The sequence below is a fragment of the Camellia sinensis genome, chromosome 5 (assembly GCF_055761805.1).
Source record: "Camellia sinensis isolate YWXY chromosome 5, ASM5576180v1, whole genome shotgun sequence".
Taxonomy (NCBI): Eukaryota; Viridiplantae; Streptophyta; class Magnoliopsida; order Ericales; family Theaceae; genus Camellia; species Camellia sinensis.
Window position 1 is genome coordinate 101,361,148 of NC_138965.1, and position 21,689 is coordinate 101,382,836.

Here is a 21,689-nt window from a genome sequence, read left to right on the forward strand (position 1 = left end):
TGTTATAAAATTAAAAATCTTAGAAAACATAATATAATTTCTAAAATTATAGGGGTAATTTGTAATTTAAGTAAATTTCAGGGAGTGTGTTTGTAATTTATCCTAAATTTATTATTTTACTTTGGTAAATTACAGTCACCTCTTGAAGTTTACGACAATTACACTGCCTATCCTTTGTTTTGTGAAATTGCACTTACTTCCCCCATATAATAGAAAAATTAGTTTGAATAATTTTAACATTAAAGATATTTTTGTTGATATAATCATTAAATGTGAGATTATTATTTTAGTTATGGTGCTTGATCCTAGCTCATTTTTTTTTAAGTTATGATTGGGGAAAAAAATAGTTATGACATTTGTACTAATCAATATCACAAATGTTATAACTTGTATATGATACACATAAACTGATGTGTATTTTAGAATAAGCTATTGTTATGACAAAAATATAATAAAACAAATTAAAAAATTAATCACATAAATATAAAGAAACTTATTTAGTAATTTTTAATTAATATTTGACATCACATAATACAGTTGTTTTTAAAAAAAAATTAAATTAAATTAATGAGTCACACTGTCTAAATTAACAAAGTCAAATTGGGATATCACATATATTTATTTTTATTTGACAGTATTAAATAATATTTTTAAATACTCATATGGTTGATTATAATATATATATATATATACATATATAATTTATTACATTACATACATACAAATTTTTGTGTATTTTTCATTTGAATTCAACAATTCATACTAATTTGTTTACTTAAAAAATATTTGGTCGATTTCTTTCATTTTTAATTTATAGAAAATCACTTCAAATGTTATACAAATCAAATTGAAATCCCCTTACATGCTAATCTAATAATTAATCAATGACTTTCAGCCAAAAAAAAAAAAAAAGCAAAATCATTAGTCAAACTAATGGTCAACTAACAAAAAAAAGGAGGAATATGCAAATAAAAAATAAACCTGAAGGGACTCAGTGTAATTTCAATAAAAAAAAAAGAAAGGAGACTAATATAATTGTTAGAAACTTCAACAGAGGTCAGTGTAAACTCCCTTCTTTTTCTTTTTTTTGAACCGAGAGGTGAGTGTAATTTACCTTTTGTTTTAAAACGCAATTAATTATTAACGGATCGTTGTTTATGTGATGATGATGGGGTTGGCTTGGCGGGGAAAAGTAGTTTAGCTTCATAGGCACAAAGTAATTTGATCTTATTATACGTATTTTGTGTGTATATTATTAATTTTTCAATATCAATAATTAAATAAAATTTTCTATCTAAAAAATAATTAAATAAAATTTAATGAGCATTAATAATCATTTAAAAATTAATTATTCAAATATCAGCCACATGACAATTGATTTTTGTTTAGTAATTAATAAGAAATTTTATGGATAAATATCTACTTTAGTTGAAATTCCCCAAATTTCAAATCTAAAAAATAAAATAAAATAAAGGAAAATTGTAGTGTATAGTAAAAACTAACCTTAGGCCCTTAAAAACTCCAAAATACTTTTTTTTTTCCAGAACTCTCTATGTGGGAGCCAGAAAAATATCCTCGCTATAGATGTAAAATATCATAAATAAATATCATTCATCCCCTATAAAAGGAGGAGACCCATACACAAGAGGTAGGCCTTTTCCCCTGCACTTCACATATAACACTCTTTACAATTCTTGATCTATATTCTTCATTTATGGATTCTAACTTCATCATCAGAGTGTCTCAGGCCGATAACTCCGGTTGGGTGGCATTAACCATGTTTATCTCTTGCAGGTTCATTGGACTATTTTTGTTAAATCTCAACAATAGTCCATGTGAGGGATTATTTTGGGACTCACAATTGAATATTATCATTCTTGATGACGGAGTTGTAATCACTTCGTGTGGCATCGACATTTGGCTGAGCTACATGCGCTTAAGCAGAACTATATTCGCCGAGAAGCATGATATGAAAAGACAAGATGCGTGTTTCAAGCAAGCTCGCGAGATAAGGAGCCTCTGATTTGCCGGTACCCTTTCTTGTTGTGTGGTTTGTCAAGAACACGTCAACGTATGATGGCGCCATACTCGATTGAAATGAGTGCAAGGTGATTGCCAAACTGATGAAGCCGAGATGATGTCGGCCGAATCGATTAGTCTGGTCACTGTATATATGATACTATCATTTTCAGAAAACTCGATGTCAAGGTGACGAGAATTTAGGTTTGGTTAGAAGTATGGGTCGGCCCTTGTAATTCCGTCTAGGGCTGTGCAAAATACCTCCCAATCCGTTAAAACTGCACTGATCCGCATCAATTCACACCACTATAACCGCTAACCGCGGTTTAAACTTTAAAATTTATAATCCGCCAACCGAACCGCTCTGTTCCGCTATAGTTAATACATATATACTTTTTAACCTCCAATAAAATATCAATGTAAAAATAAGTGAAAAAGATATTTAAGATATGAAATTTATTACAAATTAGTATTATATTTTATGCAAATGTATGATAATTAGTTAGAATATTATTCAATCCGCCAATATGTCAAAAACCGCTTAAACCGCAATTTGTCAATCCGCTAATCCGCCAACCCACCATTCGGTTTGTAATTTTACCCTCAAACCGCCCGAACCGCACCGCGCACACCCCTAATTCCGTCAAAGTCGAACTTGTTGCATTCAACGAAGTGCAGGGGCCCAATCTTGGTTGGCAATTTCTTGGTGCTTTACTTTGCCAAAAACCTTGCTAGAGAGGAAATCAAGACCCACTGTAATCATGAGGTGCATGTTGCCTTTAAGTCGTGGTATGGGGATGGCGACGTTGTCAAACTGAGTATCCGAAGTGCTTTTCCAAGCTGAGGCTGAACAGTTCTTGTTTTGTCAAGAAGAGTAATATATGTTTGTTGTGTTCTTCGTTGATCGTGTTCAGTCATTCCCATAGACGGTGCCAATTGTGAGTCCCAAAATAATCCCTCACATGGACTGTTGTTGAGATTCAACGAAAATAGTCCCATGAACTGAACCTGCAAGAGATAAACATGGTTGATGCCACCCAACCGGGATTACCAGCCGGGGGACACTCCAATGATGAAGTTAGAATCCATGAATGAAGAATATAGATCAAGAATTGTAAAGAGTGTTGTATGTGAAGTGCAGGGGAAAAGGCCTACCTATTGTGTATAGGGTCCCCTCCTTTTATAGGAGATGGATGATATTTATTTAGGATATTTTACCCCTATAGCTAGGATATTTTTCTAGCTCCCACACTCTCCATCATCACTCATTTTCTACTCTTCCCTTTCTACCATATGGCCTATTTTAGATTTGGAGTAATGGCAATATCATTGTCTACACCTTACCTTACCGTCATCACTCTAAGCCTTCATTACTCGTATCAATTACTATTTATTACATTGCTCTTAGCCCTCATCACTTGCATCAACTACCATTTATACCTTCATCAAGATTATTTTCCTCGTTATCTTCACTCGATCTGAAAGAGCTCTCTAACAACGACCTCAAGTCGTCATCCCTTACCACCTCTATTGCCATTGCTTCCACCATTTCGCTATTGCCATCAACATTACCTTATTTACCTTGTTGTTGCTTTGCTTCCATTTGCCAGTCCAAATTTGTATCTCTTTCTTTATATGTCTTCATATCTCTTCGTTCTCTTTCCTTCCTCTCTCTTTATCGCTCTCTGTTAAAAACTGTGTGATTTCACTACCGCACAATGAAATTTCATCGTGAGAAATTCTAGTGACAATAATTAAGTGACATTTTTCTATAAGATAGTAAGGATAGTAAAATTTCATGATAAATTAAAAATATTAAATTGTAAATATTACCAAACAGTACTTAAACAATGCAGAGAGAGAAAGAGAAAGAGAACTTTTTAGCATTTGTCATACTACAATAATTATGTTTGTATATCACAAAAGGCTTATCATGTGATGCGTCACCACTCTATTAAGGATAGGCATAAATAGTAAGATCCATTCAACCGATACAATTATGACAAATAAAATGATAAATTTTATATGTATAGGGTTGAACTTATCTCAAGTTCAAATCTTAACTTCAGAGAACTAGAGGAGTTCATGGAATCCACAATGGGTCCCCATTTCGATCATATAAACTGTTCATTTTGTAAGGTTTTTTGTGCATATCATTTATGAAAAAATTAACTCAATCTGATAATCATAACTTTTGATTTTATAGTGTTTGTTTTCAAATAAGTTGACAGTTTATTTTTAAAAACATACTTATCATTTATTTTTTCAAAAAAAAAATGATAAATAAAAATATTACAATTATCGAATCGAATTAATTTTTTTCATGGATCATATAAATGAAAGATTTTACAAAATGAATAATTTAGATCGTATGATGTGTCCTACGAACCCTACAATTTCTCTTAAGTTAAGATTTAAAATTGAGAGGAACCAATCTTATGTATAATATATAAACATGGTCATTATAACATTATTTATAAAATATAATATAATAATGCCTAAGCTCATGGAGAGACACTCATGCTTATGCATGGGGTTTTACCCATATCAAAAATGCTAGAGGTCCTAAAAATTTTACAAAAAATTTTATCAAATGTCTCATATGGGTGTGGGACCCACATGGGACTCACATTGTATGGGTCCCACGCCCATGTGAGACATTTAGTAAAATTTTTAGTAGAATATTTGAGATCTCTAGCATTACTCTACCCATATTGTTTGGCAAAAAAAATTTATGGGCATGGCAAATGCATGCATTAATTTAGTAAGGCCGTGTTTTGGAAAAGAGAAAAACTAGTCACATGGCATGTTGGTAGAAGTGGACCATAGCATACAGGTGATGATGGGCAAGAGCTTCATTTAAGTTTTGACCCCTACACAGTTTGTACTTTGCTCATGGTGACTTGTAATTAAGATCATGGCCCACACGCGTGGGTTCGTCTCCAACAAAGTTGCAACCTACTTGTGACTTGCTTTCGGTTTAATTTCTTATGGCCCAAACTTTTCATCGATGGCTTGGTTTTGGAAGTGGGTTAATTTTTTAACTCTTTAATTTTTTTAGTTATTTTAGTTTGAGATTAAAAAGTCTAATTTAAAAAGGATTGTTGGTTTTTTTAGTTTTTTTTGATTTTTTTGTGTAAAAAAGAATGTAATGGTTATAGGTTAAATGTGATGTTTTGTCTTATTAGAACTAAAAAGTCTATTTTATTTTTTGTGGCTATTTTAGCCTCAAGCCCATCCAAATCCACTTTCCAAACAATGGCTATGTATAAATATATTATAAAGTATTTTTTATTTTTAACTGAGTGTTCAGATCAATTTACACACATTTTAACTAATTTTGAGATCCATAAAAACATTCCTACCATGTGGATCAAGCAAAAGCATGACCCCAAGAAATTGACACACTTAGTAGGAGTTGAACTTGAGACAGGAAGAGAATACACCTCCAAATCTCAAGTTGCACCCATTATACCAACCCCTTGGGGTTAAGTAAATTATAAAGTTAGGATATATAAAATTATTAAGAATTTATTTGGAATTTATTTTTTTAGTAATTTTTTTAAGTAAATTATAAATATATTCTTTAAGATTTGTTTAAAATATGAATTATTTTTTATAGTTTTAAAAATTACAAAACCTTCTTATCAAAAAAATTTATTTAATAAAATTAATAGAAAAAATAAAATTTCAAATTATTTTCTTATACAACAATAAAATTACTTGAATTGTTAATCGACATATATTTCTAACTAAGGCGGTGCATGGTGCGGTCTGACCATAAAATTATAAATTAAACTGTAAATGTGCGGATTGACAAATAATTAAATCACGGTTTTCGTGATTTCAATTTGTTAGTTGATTAAACAAAAAAACTTAAACAACTATCAAACGTTTGCATAATATATGACACTAATACGCATAATATTTTTCATATATATATAACATTAATTTGTAATAAATTTTACATCTTAAATCTTTTTCACATTGATTTTTACATTGATGTTTCATAAGAGGTAAAAAAAATATGTATTAACTATAGCAGAGTGGGACAATTTCGAATGTAGATTATAAACTTCAAACAACGGATCAAATTAACCCGTAGTTAGCGGCTGGATTGGTCCGGATTAGACGATTTTAGCAGATTAAGCGGGATTTTACACAATCTTATTTTTAATATTATTAAAAATTATTAATTAACTTGATGATTTATCAATAAAATAGGTAATTTTTTATGGGAAAAAAACTTTAAGAGATGGATGTAATTTTTAGAATCACATGGACTATCCGTATTTTAAATAAATATTATGGGTGTATTTGTAATTTATCCTAATTTTTTTTTAATTAAAAAAGATAAATATGTTTGACATTTTTTTAAAATGATACCTTTTTAGTTAATGACAAATAATTTAGTGAGATTTTGCTTCCTTTTTTTTTTTTTTGAGAAATTTGCATTTTAGAGGAAACTTCATAAAATAATTTTAATTTGATGAAAAAATTTATAGATTTACTTTTTAATGTTGCAAAGTTTACTATTAATATATAATTATTTCTCTCAAATTCTACTGAAATGATTTTATTTCTGTTTTTTGTAAGTAAAAAAGTTGACTGACTTTTAAATTTTTTTTTAACTTCTCACACAGGCAGTTGTTGTTTTTTGACTTATTCACTCACCCTAAACAAACTCTGTCTCACATGCAGTATAGGGTTCACATCTCATTTGAAAGTGTACATCATTTATAGTTTGTTTGACGATGTTTATATTTATAATTTTTTATTTATATTCATAAAATTTTAAAAAATTATAAATTAAATTTTACAAACACAAAAAAAAAAAAAAAAAAAAAATTGTTGATTCCATTTGTTTAGTTTTTTCTTTCTTCCACCATTTTCAACCACAATCTATTGGTCATTACTACCAGTTACCATCAACAATGACTTCCTCCACTAACCACTCCTCTGGCCACCATCAACCTCCAGAGTGGTGAAAACCCAAAAGATAAGCCTCCACAACAACAAGATCCAATCAGTTTAAAATGTAACCCTTGATGAAATAAACAACTTTAATGAAGGAGTAAGAATGGATTCTAACTTAAAATAGATGAAATGTAGTGTTGAAGAGCTAGGGTTTTCGAAAAAAGGGTTTAGAGAGAGCAGGAGTATGAAAAAGTGAGCCCAAAAAGTGGTTAGATTGAAATTTAAAAATGCTGTCCCGAACAGACTGCTTGAGGGAACTTTTCATTGCTCGAGCGATGCACACAATACAAGCAGACTACTCGAGCGAACTATCCATTGCTCAAGCGGTAAATGCAAAGTCTTAAAAATTTTGCAGAGCTTCAGGGAAACTACTAGAAGCTTGGTATCTTTACTCAAGCGACCACTCTACTGCTTGAGCGGTCTCGCTAGCAAAAGAGTAAGATATTGTTGGAAATTTTGGTTTTATAAGGCATATTGTGGGTCAACTTTAAGCACAAAATTGAGTGGACCCCAAACATCCTTTGGGGTGGGTCCGAAGAGGTGACGTGTTCCTTACTGCATAGTAAGTCACACGGTGAAAATGGTTCGTCAAAACCATTTATGAGTGAATGGAAAGTTGACGTCGTTTTCGGGTTCGTGGAATTGGATATTTAAATAATTAAATATGGGTTTCCTTGAAATGAGTTGTCCCACATTAAAACTTTAAGAGAGCTTGTGTATGCATATAAGCTCTAGAGTACAATACTTGGATTGGGCCCCAAGGGGCACCCCAAGTTTGTAAAAGGGAGAAATTATGGACAAAGTGAACATTAGCCCAAACCACCATGCGCGCCATTGTCCAACCGTCCGAGCCGAGCCGGGTGCGGGAGTGGATCGGGTCGGTTCTAATATTAACTTTTTAGACAAAATTTATTTGAATTTTTTTTTCTGAATTTCTTGTGGGAAAAATTAATTTGAATTCAAATTATTGTCCAAAAAATTGTGTCTCTTCCTTTTATTCCATAACAGATTAAAACTGTTTCTTAGACCCGAACAGATTCAAACTGCTGGGCAGTTATCTGTCCAAAAACTGCCAGATCTGTTGCAGTTTGAATCCAACACCTGTTCAATTCAATTTCACACTTGTTCAGGTTGATTTCATACATGTTCGAGCTATTTGTGTTGCCTATAAATTCAGATCATTCCAACAGTGTTGACACATCCAAAACTTGACTGAAAATTTCATTTTGCTATCCTATTTTTCTCCTTTGAATTATTTATTCTTCATTCTAGTTTTAGAAAAAATTAAAGAGAGAATAGAACATATGGTTCTAGTTCGTCGGATAAATTTGTTTGGAGTGCTACTACAAATTTGTGAAGATCATTGCATACTATGAGATAGACGCCACTTAACCGTGAGCACTGTAGCGGGGCGAATCTGTCTTAAGGACAGATTGTCATACACTCGACTTGGTCTTTAAACATTCTTTGAGTTCAACATAATAAATTTGGTACATTATTTATTTTATTTGTTTGTTTTTGTTTCAATTTATTTTGTACACAGAAGATTATTCCTACAATCTTAAGACAGACTCGAATTATTTTGTTTACAGAATTTTTCGTTTATTTCCTTTCTTCTTTCTTCTTCTTACAGAAATTATTTTCTGTGATTTTAAAAAATAATATTCTGGTTGGAAAACAAATAGTAGTAATATACAGTTTGACAGATAATAATAATATACTGTCTATTTTCTTTGACAACTAGTAGTAATATACTGGTGTCATTAACAATTCAGAATATTTATTTGTGGAATTTTGTCAGAAATTAATTTTGGTTTTCTTAATTTTATTTATGAGTGTTCTTTAATTAAAAAAGTTTATTTTAGTTTTTTTTTAATTATTGAAATGTTGTAAAAATTTAATTTTCTGTGTGGAATTAATTTGGTTAAATAAAATTTTATTTTATTTCTAACTTAATTGAACAATAAAAGTTATATTCTTGTTTCTTTTATTTTTACAGAATTTAATTCAGTGAATTTGGATTAATTGTCTGTGTAGTATAAATTCTAATTATAATTTTGTTTTATAATTTAGAATTCATGGCTACTAAAACAAATACTCAAACAAGTATTGGAATGGTGGTTACAATTGCGCCAACCCCCTCTTCTGTTGTGACAGTACCGGTAAATCACGGTAAGAAACTAGAGAAGTTCTCAGGAACTGATTTTAAAAGATGGCAACAGAAAATGTTATTCTATCTTACAACTCTGAACCTGGCTCATTTTCTCCGTGAGAATGCTCCTACTCTAAACGATGATGAAACTGACTGACAAGTGGTTGCTACAGTCGATGCCTGGAAACATGCTGATTTCCTTCGCCAGGACTACATCTTGAATAGACTTGACAACACATTATACAACGTCCTCAGTCCTATCAAAACAACAAAGGAACTTTGGGAGTTTTTAGAGAAAAAGTACAAAACGGAAGATGTCGACTCAAAGAAATTTGTGGTTAGCAAATTCGTGGACTTTGTAATGGTTAATTCTAAGACTGTGATCAGCCAAGTTCAAGATCTCCAACTTATTCTGCATGACATTCACGCAGAAGGCATGTCTCTCAGTGAATCCTTCCAAGATGCAGTCTTAATTGAGAAATTATCACAAGGTTGGAAGGAATTCAAAAACTACCTCAAACACAAGCACAAAGAAATGTCTTTAGAGGAATTAATTGTGCGTTTGAGGATTGAAAAGGACAATCGCAATTATGAAAAGGGGGCTGGTAAGCATCCTATGGAATCTAAGGCAAATATGGTGGAACATGCTCCAAAAACAAAGAAACAGAAGTTTTCTGGAGAAAGTTCATCACAAGGCTCTAAAGAAGGGGAAATTAAAAAGTACAAGTTTAATGGCAAGTGTTACATCTGTGACAAAGAGGGACATCAAGCCAAAGATTGCGGTAGCAAAGGCAAAAGCAAAAGAAGAACAAGAAAGAAGCCTGCTCAAGCCTATATGACCGAAGTGGACAATATTTCCAATGGTGTAGATGACATCAATCTTTTTGCAGTTGTTTCCGAGGCAAATATTGTCGGAAATCCTAAAGAATGGTGAGTGGACACTGGTGCTACTCGCCACATTTGTGCCAACAAAAAATGTTCACATCTTATTTTACAGTGGATAACGGTGAACAACTTTTTATAGGCAACTCTTCGACTTCTAAAGTTGAAGTACTAGGGAAGATTGTTCTCAAGATGACATTTGGAAAGGAACTCACTCTCAACAATGTGCTGCATGTACCGGACATTTGCAAGAATCTTGTTTCCGGATCTTTATTAAGTAAAAATGGGTTTAGGCTAGTGTTTGAGAGTGATAAATTTGTACTTACTAAGAATGGGATGTAAGTAGGAAAAGGTTATATATCTGATGGTCTTTTCAAGATGAATGTAATGACCATTGTACCCTCAGTTATTAATAAAAATACATCTTCTTCTTACTTGCTTGAGTCTTCAAATTTATGGCATGGTAGACTTGGACATGTTAATTATGGATCTTTGCGTAGATTAATTAATATGGAATGTTTACCTATATTTGACATTGATTCAAATCATAAATGTGAAATTTACATTGAGGCAAAATTATCTAAAACTCATTTTCATTTAATTGAAAGAAGTACAGAACCACTTGAATTAATTCATAGTGACATTTGTGATTTTAAATCAATTCAAACTAGAGGTGAGAAAAAATATTTTACCACTTTTATAGATGACTATACTAGATATAGTTATGTTTATTTAATTCGAACCAATGATGAAGCTTTGAAAACTTTCATTCGATATAAGAATGAAGTTAAAAATCAACTTGGTAAGAAAATCAAAAAACTTAAAAGTGATAGAGGTGGTGAATATGAATCACCTTTTGGTAAGTTTTGTAAAGAACATGGAATAATTTATCAAATCACCGCTCCTTACTCACCTCAACAAAATGGAATTGCTGAAAGGAAAAATAAGACTTTAAAAGAAATGATAAATGCCATGTTAATAAGTTTTGAATTACCGCAGAACTTGTTTGGGGAAACAATACTTTTTGCTAATTATATACTTAATAAAGTACTCCGAAAAAAAGTGGATCAAACACCTTATGAATTGTGACATGGGAGAGTACCATCCTACAAATACTTAAAAATGTGTGGGTGTTTGGCTAAAGTGGCTATTTCTAATCCTAAAAAGACTAAGATAGATCCTAAAACAGTTGACTGCATTTTCATTGGTTATGCCAAGAATAATAGTGCATATCGATTTTTGATTCATAAATCAGAACATTCCGAAATGCATGTAAATACCATTATTGAATCTCAGAATGCATCTTTCTTTGAGCATGTGTTTCCGAATAAGATTGGACAAGAGACTAGTAATAAAAAAAGATCTTTTGATGTTATTACTAGTAGTGATCAAGAACAAGAGTAAGATCAAATTGATGAAGAGGAACCTAGGCGTAGTAAATGTGCTAGAACCTCAAAATCTTTTTGGTTCAGATTTTGTAACTTTTTTGTTAGAGAATGAGCCTTTAACTTTTAAAGAAGCTATGTCCAGTCCTAAGACTCTTTTATGAAAAGAAGCTATCACTAGTGAAGTTGAATCCATCTTGCAAAATCACACTTGCGAATTAGTGGACTTACCACCAGATCGTAAACCTCTTGGATACAAGTGGATTTTCAAAAGAAAAATGAAAGGGGATGGATCAATTGACAAATACAAGGCAAAACTTGTGGTCAAAGGATTTAGACAAAAAGAAGGTCTAGATTACTTTGACACATACTCACTGGTTACTAGAATAACATCCATTAGAATGCTAATTGCTATTGCATCTTTGTACAATCTAGAAATTCATCAAATATATGTAAAAACCGCTTTCTTAAATGATGAGTTAGATGAAGAAATTTATATAGAACAACCAGAAGATTTTTCTGTTCCGGGGAAAGAAAAGAAAGTGTGTAAATTAGTTAAATCATTATATGGTTTAAATCAAGCGCCAAAAAAATGGCATGAGAAATTTGACAAAGCAATGATGTCAAATGGATAAATTAATGAGTGTGACAAATGTGTTTATATTAAAAACACAGACAAATGTTATATTATTGTATGTCTTTATGTAGATGATATGCTTATCATAGGTAATAATAATGATATGATTAAAACTGCTAAGAAAATGTTGAATAAACATTTTGACATAAAGGACATGAGCATTGCTGATGTAATTCATGGTATGAAAATTACCAAAACATCAGAAGATTATGCTTGGTCACAATCTCATTACATTGAGAAAATACTTGACAAATTTAGCAAAGATGATAATGATCATCTTGCTAGAACACCTGTGGATGTTAATTTGTTTATTTCTAAGAATGTACAGGAAAGTATTTCTCAATTAGAGTAAGCCCAAATTATTGGAAGCTTAATGTACTTGATGAACTGCACTCGCCCAGATATAGCTTATGCAGTAAGTAAATTAAGTAGATATACGAGTAATCCCGGAGTAGAACACTAGAAAGCTATTATAAGGGTTCTTAGATATCTCCGATTTACTCGTAACATTGGGCTTAATTATACTAAATATCCAGCAGTATTTGAAGGATACTGTGATGCAAATTGGATATCAAATACTAGAGACTCAAAGTCCACCAGTGGGTATGTCTTTACTCTTGGTAGGGTGGCTGTATCTTGGAAATCTTCCAAACAGACTTGCATTGCTAGGTCTACTATGGAATCAAAATTCATTGTTCTAGACAAAGTAGGGAAATAGGCAAAATGGCTTCGCCACTTCCTTGAAGATATTCCAATGTGGTAAAAATCGGTGCCTGCTATATGCATACATTGCGATAGTCAATCAGTAATAGGTAGAGCACATAGTCATATATATAACGGTAAGTCACGACACATTCGTCGTCAACATAATACCGTAAGACAACTACTCTTTTATGGAATTATTTCTATTGAATATATGAAATCTAAAGACAACATAGCGGATCCGTTAACCAAAGGGTTAGCAAGAGAGTTAGTTGAAAATTCATCGAGGGGAATGGGACTTAAACCTATTAAATAAGAGTTACCACAATGGCAACCCAACCTAGTTGACTGGAGATCCCAAGATCTAGGTTCAAAGGGACAATCGAGTTGTGTATGACTTAGAAGGATTACTGGGGAGTCAAACTCCTACCCATTTCTATGATGAAATAGTGATGTCTGCAACGTTTTAGGTTAAGCAAAATTTTAATAATTCTTATATCTAGGAATTCCTAATGAAGTATGGCAGGATACTCAACATAAGAATCACCTATATGAGTGTGAATTGAGCCGGTTTTATGAGATTTGTGAAGGGCTACAATTCTCTAGAACACTCATGAAATACCAGGTTGTTCAGGGCCAAAATGAACACAATAGTGAGAACTAAACTGTGTCTGGGAATATACTGTGTGAGTTCTATTGTCTTGATTTACACAAACGGCTAAACAGTTCAAGACATCATATTCACTGGTTGGCTAGTAAATCCGATAGTGTCTCACAAGAGAAGGTTCAAAGCCAAAAGCTACCTATCCTTTGTAGAATATTTCTAATTTTTGTACTCTTTGTAATTAGATCATGTTGTTATATTTTCTCTTCGTCAAATTCCATTCATGTGGTGGATTGTTGGAAAATTTGGTTTTATAAGACTTATTTTGGGCCAACTTTGAGCCCAAAATTGAGTAGGCCCCAAACGTCTTTTGGGGTGGGTCCGAAGAGGTGACGCGTTCCTTGCCGCATAGTAAGTCAAACGGTGAAGACGGTTCGTCAAAACCATTTATGAATGAATGGGAAGTTGACGTCATTTTCGGGTTCGTGGAATCGGATATTTAAAGAATTAAATGTGAGTTTCCTTGAAATGGGTTGTCCCACATTGAAACTTTAAGAGAGCTTGTATATGCATATAAGCTCTAGAGAACAATATTTGGGTTGGCCCCCAAGGGGCACCCCAAGTTTATAAAAGGGAGGAATTATGGACAAAGTGAACCTTAGTCCAAACCACTACGCACGCCACAACCGTCCAACCGGCCGAGCCGAGTCGGGTGCGGACGTGGGTCGGGTCGGTTCTAATATTAATTTTTTTGGCAAAATTTATTTGAATTTTTCCTAAATTTTTTGCCAGAAAAATTAATTTAAATTTTGTAACTTGAATTTGAATTCGAATTATTGTCCAAAAATTTGTGTCTGTTCCTTTTATTCCATAACAGATTAAAACTATTTCTTGCACCCGAACAAATTCAAACTGCTGGGCAGTTATCTGTTAAAAAACTGCCAGATCTATTGCAGTTTGAATCCAGTACCTGTTTAATTCAATTTCACACCTGTTCAGGCTATTTGTGTTGCCTATAAATTCAGATCATTCCAACAGTGCTGACACATTCAAAACTTGACTGAAAATTTCATTTTGCTATCATATTTTTCTCATTTGCATTATTTATTCTTCATTCTAGTTTTAGAGAAAATTAAAGAGAGTATAGAACACAAGGTTCTAGTTCGCCGGACAAATTTGTTTGGAGTGCTACTACAAATTTGTGATGATCATTGTATCCAGGGAGATAGAGGCCACTTAACCGTAAGCACCGTAGCGAGGTGAATCTGTCTTAAGGACAGAGTGTCACACACTCGATTTGGTCTTTAAACATTCTTTCAGTTCAATAAAATAAATTCGGTACATTATTTATTTTATTTGTTTGTTTTTGTTTCAATTTATTTTGTACACAGAAGATTGTTTCTACAGATACTAGGAGCTCTGCCTATCCATTATAGCGATCAATTGACTGCTCGAGCGGTCACTCTAAATAGGTTGTTACATTCACAGACCAAATTCGTCAAGTTTTAAAGTAAATCGGGAACTGAATCAGTTCCTACAGTTTTAGAAAAATTGAAATTGAATTTTAACTGAACCATTAAGCTTATGTAACTGAATAAGAACCAAATCATAGAAACTAATTTCATTTGGTTCGATTTTAAAATTTTCATATAACAAGAACTATGATATATATTATAAGGGAAATGTTACAATATGCACTCTAAAAAGGTGTATATGGTTTGCCTTTTATAACTTTGTCATAAAATTTCATAACTTAAATCCTAATTGTCATAACTTGTGATGAACGTTATGATTATTTGTCATATGTGTTATGACATTTTGTAATAAAGTTATAAATAGTGAATTTATGATGTGCACCCTAAAGTTAGGAATGATAATGTTATGACATTTTATGAATTTTGTTATGACACTTTGAAATTTTGTTATGATATTTTTTAGTGAAAAGAAGTTATGACTTTTATAGTGAAAAAGTTATGATAATTTAGATTTAAGTTATAAAACTTTATGAAAAAATTATGAAAGGCATATCATGTATACCTTTTGAGGGTGCACATTGCAACATTTCTCATTTTATAATAGTTAACAAATTAATAACAATTAATTTAGTTAAGTTGGTCAGAGTTTGTGAATTTCACAATCAAAATTAATGTTTAAATCTTGTTAGTAACTTTTATATATTTTTATTTTAGATAAAAATAATAAACAAATATATAACGATTCAGTTCATTTCAAAACTAAAATCAAAATTCAAAACTAATAAAAATGAGATAAAACCAATAATTTAGACCAAATTGAATTAGTTTATTTGTTCTATCGGTTTTTTTTTTTTTGAAGAGTAAGGTTATTGTCTCCGGTCTAGACGGACTAGAGGGGTTGCCTGGACCATTGGGCCTGCTACAGTCCTTGTTTAAATGATTCAAATTGTTTATTTTGAAAGGTGTAATATTTATATAATTTTTTTAAAATAAATACGATAAAATGAAGAGGTTACGACTATTGAATCGACTTAAATTTTTTCATGAATGATATATATACACGATCTAACAAAATGAACAATTCACAATATCAAAATAGAACCCGTTATAAATCTCAATGCCCAAACAATACCACAAATCCATATTATAGACGGGAGACAAGCCTTTACCCTTTTTGCCCTAGAACTAAATACAGAGCATTCTTTGGTGTGAGTAGTTGCACTGAAGTTGCTCTCTCACATTCAATAATGGATTGTTTGGTCCGGCACCTAACCAAAAAATGAGGGGGCAGACGGCAACATCAATATAATTAATGGCTTTGGTGAAAGCTACAAAGAAAAGGCCATTGGATTTGGAGTCTCAAACATAGTATTCATTCATTGTGTGGAACCCTACTATGCCCTTTTTTTCTACACTCGCATGGTTCAATTTTCCAATCAAAACTTCAAGAAAGAGACAACTTCAATAAATGTGGTTTGAAAACTGTCACACAAAATAAAATTTTAATATGTAAATCTTATCAAAATAAATACCATAATGACGGCTTTGAAATTGGAAAAAATAATCAGCTTTCTTGTTTTCATTTTTCAGAAAACGCTTTTCAAAAAATTTTTTATTTTTATTTTTTTTGTATTTTTGTTTTTACTGAATTTTTTTAATATTTTAAACAATTTTTTTTACTTTTTAGACACACCAAACATAAATACACCTAAAAAGTAAAAAAATTGTAATTTTTTTTTTTTAAAAATTCACTGAATACCAAAAATATAAAAAAATACAAGAATTCAGTATATTTTTTGTATTTTTATGTATTTATTAATTTTTTAAAATATTTTTTTGTAAAATTTTTAATTTTTAGATACATCTAACTAAGGTGCATCTAAAAAAGTAAAAAAAAATATATTTAAAATTTAAAAAAAATTTACTAAAAACAAAAGAATACGAAAACTAAAAAATTCAATTTTCAAAAAATTTAATCCAGAAAACTCAAATCAAACCCACTGAATAGTACGCTTTTTAGTCTTTAGGATTATAGCAAAAAAAAAAATTACTTTTTTTAGATGGGCATGATTATAGTGATTAGAATTAGAATATTAGAAAGTGAGTGATGATTATTTGCTTCAATAAAAATCATATTTTAAAACAGGTCTTGCTAATAAGTGTTCAAAAACATAAACACTTGATAAGAAATAATTAATGGGTCTTACATTTGTAATAAATGCAATTAATTTTATTGAAACGTGTTTAAGAAAAAAATCACAATTCATTATTTATCTTCACAATTTTTAATGTTTATAATACTTTTTTAATGACTATTTTGACTTCAACTTTTTGTCAGAAGATTAATATATATATATATATATATTTTCCTACTTTGTAAAAGAAAAATAATTCACTCCTTTTCATCCAAATTAATAAGCATGTAAAACTCTTTTTAACTTTTAAGGTTAAATGAAAAGTCAAGTTAAGTTATTTTAGTTTTTGTTACATTCAATATTATTGCTAAAACTTTGTTAGTGAACTCAATACACAATAACATTAATGATCATGTATTGTATCTTGTCAAGTGCCCAGCATTTGCCATCTAAAATAAGATACTTACATTATTGTTGTAGGAATGTTTAAGAGTAAAATATAACTTAGCCCACAATATTTGAACTTATTTCATTTTTTTTTATAGAAGATTCTTGATGAAACCAAGTGCTTAAATAACATTGACACATGGATTTTGCTATTATAATTTCATTACTTCTAAGACTTTTTTTTCACAAAATTTTTATTATCCAAACATAACTTAAATGACATATCAATTGTTTTGATAAAGAGTTACTAAATAGCACCCATCTTTATTTTCTCTTTGGGCATCTACCATAATCTTCAAAATATTCTTTTATTTGGATCCACCACAACCTTTCCTCCGACAAACCTGTTGGAATTCTAATTTTTATAGGCTTATTTTGGGCTAATTTTGAACCCAAATTTGGATGGGTCCACACGTCTTTTGGGGTGGGTTCAAAAAGATGACGTGTTCCTTACCGCATGACAAGTCACACAGTGAAAACGGTTCGTCAAAACCATTTATGAGTGAATAAGAAGTTGACGTCGTTTTCGGATTCGTGGAATGGACTATCAAAGAAGTAAAATGTGAAGTTTCTTGAAATGGTTATCCCACATTGAAAATTTAAGAGAACTTATTTGTGTATATAAGTTCTAGGTGGCAACACTTGGGTTGGGACCCAAGAGGCACCCCAAGTTTGTAGAAATGAGGAGTTATTAACAAAGTGGCCTTTAGTTCAAACCACCACATACACATCGCCGCCCTGACCGACCGGCTGAGCTGAGCTAGATGTGGGTCGAGTCGGTTTTAATATTAATTTTTTGGACAAAATTTTTTCCAAAAATTCTTGTAGGAAATTAATTTGTTTTTTAACAGTTTTAAAACTGCCCAGCAGTTATGGACAGATTCAAACTATCAGCAAATCTGTTCAAAACTCAAACTGTATCTGTTCAGGTTTATTGCACCTATTTAGTTCATTTTCATACTTGTTCAGATCTGTTCAAACTACCACCAAGTTGCCTATAAATAGAGATCCTTTCCAACAGTTTTTTACATTCAGAAAATTTATTTTCTCCCATTTTTGCACTATGTTTGCATTGTTCTTCATATTAGTTATTTAGGAAAAAATTCTGTAAGTATAGAACACAGGTTTGGTTCGTTGTACAGATCGTTTGGAGTGCTTCTATAATCTGTGTGTATTATTGTATCTTGGGAGATAGACGTCATTTAACCATAAATACCGGAGCGGAGCAAATCTGTCTTAAGAACAGCGTATCACACACTCGACTTGATCTTTTTGTACTTATTCGGTTCGGTAAATAAATTCTGTAAGTAATTTATTTTTATTTGTTTGATTTGGTTTCAAATTACTTTATTTTACACAGAAGATTGTTCCAACAAAACCCCCTTCTTCCAACCCTCCCCCACCACCCCCCAACCACTCTTTAGGCCCCTTCACAACTCCGTCATCGCCCAACAGTAACCATCCCCCACCTTATCAACCCTTTTTTTTTTCTTTTTTTGCATTAGAATTTGTTTAGATAATCGGGGCTAAACAAACTTGATTTGTTCAGCCACAGTTTAGATGGAAACGATTAAACAAATTAAGTCTGTTCGGCTCCTTCCGGTCGGACGATGCAAAATTGGTGAGATTAATCATGTTCGACGTCAGTATTTCGAACAACCTTAAAATGTTCAATTACTAAAAGGTGAACAATCTTAATTTGTTTGGCGAACTAGAGTTGCACTGAGTTTCAACTTAATTTTTTTCAAATCACACAAAATACATCAAAATGATAACCAATCACATTCAAACATCTCTTAAACACCCAAATCGTATATATAATGTATTTACAACTATCATATATACATTTGAACTATGATTTTTTTTTTTTTTTGTTATTATATATCTTTTATATATGGAAGTGAACAAAGCAGGCTACAACTGATAATGTTTTATTTTTTTTTATTTTTAAATTTATTGATTAGCTATTAATATTACAATGATCTCTCCTCTAGCAAGTTTAAAATAAATAAAATTAATACAAGTAATCAAAGATAAAATATATATTTAAATATAAAATATAAGACAACATTATTTTTTATTCATATAGCTGACAAATGACTAATAAAAATGGAGTTAAGTGTTATGTTAATTAATTTTTTTCAAAAACACAATATATAATTATGTCAAATTTACAAGCTTAATTTTTTTTTTCAAAATATTAATAAAGACTAATGTTATTTACCCTTATATTAAAGGTACACCTCATTATTAGAGCTTACATAACATTTTGGGGGCGAAAAATTAAATAAATAAGCTTGGATACCTTTGTTGATACAAACCAATTTAATAAAATTTTAAGTAAAGCATCTTTGTATGGATTCTAGGCATTTGATTAGACTCGAGGCCATGGAAATTCTATTGATTAGGCTATTCATCTTCTTGGTACTTGGGACACTAATCTTCAGAGTATTATTATATAAAAAGTACAATTTTTTGGTTACAACTATTCAACAAAAAGTGGAACATATGGCAACGTAAGCTCCTAATTAATTAATTTATTTATTTATTTTATATAATTGGGAGGAACATATGGTCACATGAGCTCTTAATTTTTATTAATAATTGGGTGTCGGAATTAATTTATTCTCGTCTCGATTAATTTTAAAATTTTAAAATTAAAACTTTTAAGGCTCGTTTGGTTTGATTTTCTGAAAAAAATTTGGGAAATTTTCTCTACAAATAAGTTTTCAAAAATAACCAAACCAAACAAATTTTCCCAAAAAAATTTCCCAAAACTTGTAAACCAAACAAGTTTTCCAAACAAATCTCTCTCTCACACACATCAAATCAATCACTTTTTCCAAAACTCTATCTCAAAATAATTTTCCAAAACATCTTTTAAAAAAAACCAAACCAAACATGTTTTCGTACTTTTTATCTCTAAAACACATCTCTCAAATACAAACCAAACATACCCTTAGTAATCCTTTTGAGTGACTCAAATTAAAAATTAAAAATTAAAAATTTTATTCTTAAATTTTTATTACTCAACAAACTTCTTAAATTAAAGTATTAATTTATTAGATTAGATTATTAGATTCAGTCAAACTTAGACGTGTCTGTCATATTACCTACCAAAAGCAAAGAATAATATTTTTTTCACTCTCTCTATATATAATGCAACTTTGGATATTGGAAATACACCTGGAGGTTGATCTCAATGTGATGGATATCTTTGAATAGAATTTTATTTTTTTTGGTACTTGGTAAGTGGGTTTAACAAACATAAAACCAATTGCAAGATATCAAATTTGAATCTATTTGTTTGTTTATTTGTTTGGAAATAATAATAAGAATAAGTGATGTTTGGTAATATTTATAATTTATTATTTTTATTTACAGAAAATATTAAATATGTTTATGTTTATTTTTGATAAAAACGAAAATAGAAAAATATATACATATTTTTAAATTTTATTTTGAAAATAATGAAAAAGAGTGGCCACTAGCCAATGAGAGGGATGGCCAAAGATGGTTGTATACGATCAGAGATGATGGTTGGAAGTAGTTGTTGGCCATGTAGAGGTGGTGATTGAAAGCTATTACAGGGCATTGGAGGTGATTGTAATGGTTGGAAGTAGTTGTCAATCGCGGAAGATGATTGTCGACAAATAGAAATAGCGGTCAAAGGTAGTAGCCTCCTAAAAGTGATAACCAGAGGAGGTCACCAAAGATAGTGACTGCACTGGTGGCAGGGATGGCTAGTGATGGTGATAAGTAGTAGTGATGGCTAGACAGGTGGGAGGAGAAAGAAATTAATTTTTTTTTCCCCACACACGAGTGAAACCAAAATTTTTTATGATTGCAAAAAGTTTGGAAATTTTATAAATTTGTTTACAAGTTTTTATTTACAGTTCTTAAAATTTTTATTTAGTGATTCATTTTAGATCCCTAGTATTACTCTTTTTATTTTGTAAAAAACAAAAATGAATACTATACAAAAAATGCCCTAAACTTCCTTCCTACTCTTCTCATTGATTGCCATAACAACATTTTTTTGTTTTGTTTAGGAGGGGGCCAGCAAAACAATGAGAACAACTATCCTTTGTGTTCATTTGTGTCACAAGAACTTTGGCAAATCTATATATATTGTCCAATCTGACTATACACTATCTTGTTATCAAATTGTACAATCAAATGTGAGAAAAATGAGTTTGAAGAATAGCTAATTTAATTCTCTTTCTTTTATCTCCCAACCAAATTTATATGGCCCATGGGTATAAAGGTAATAA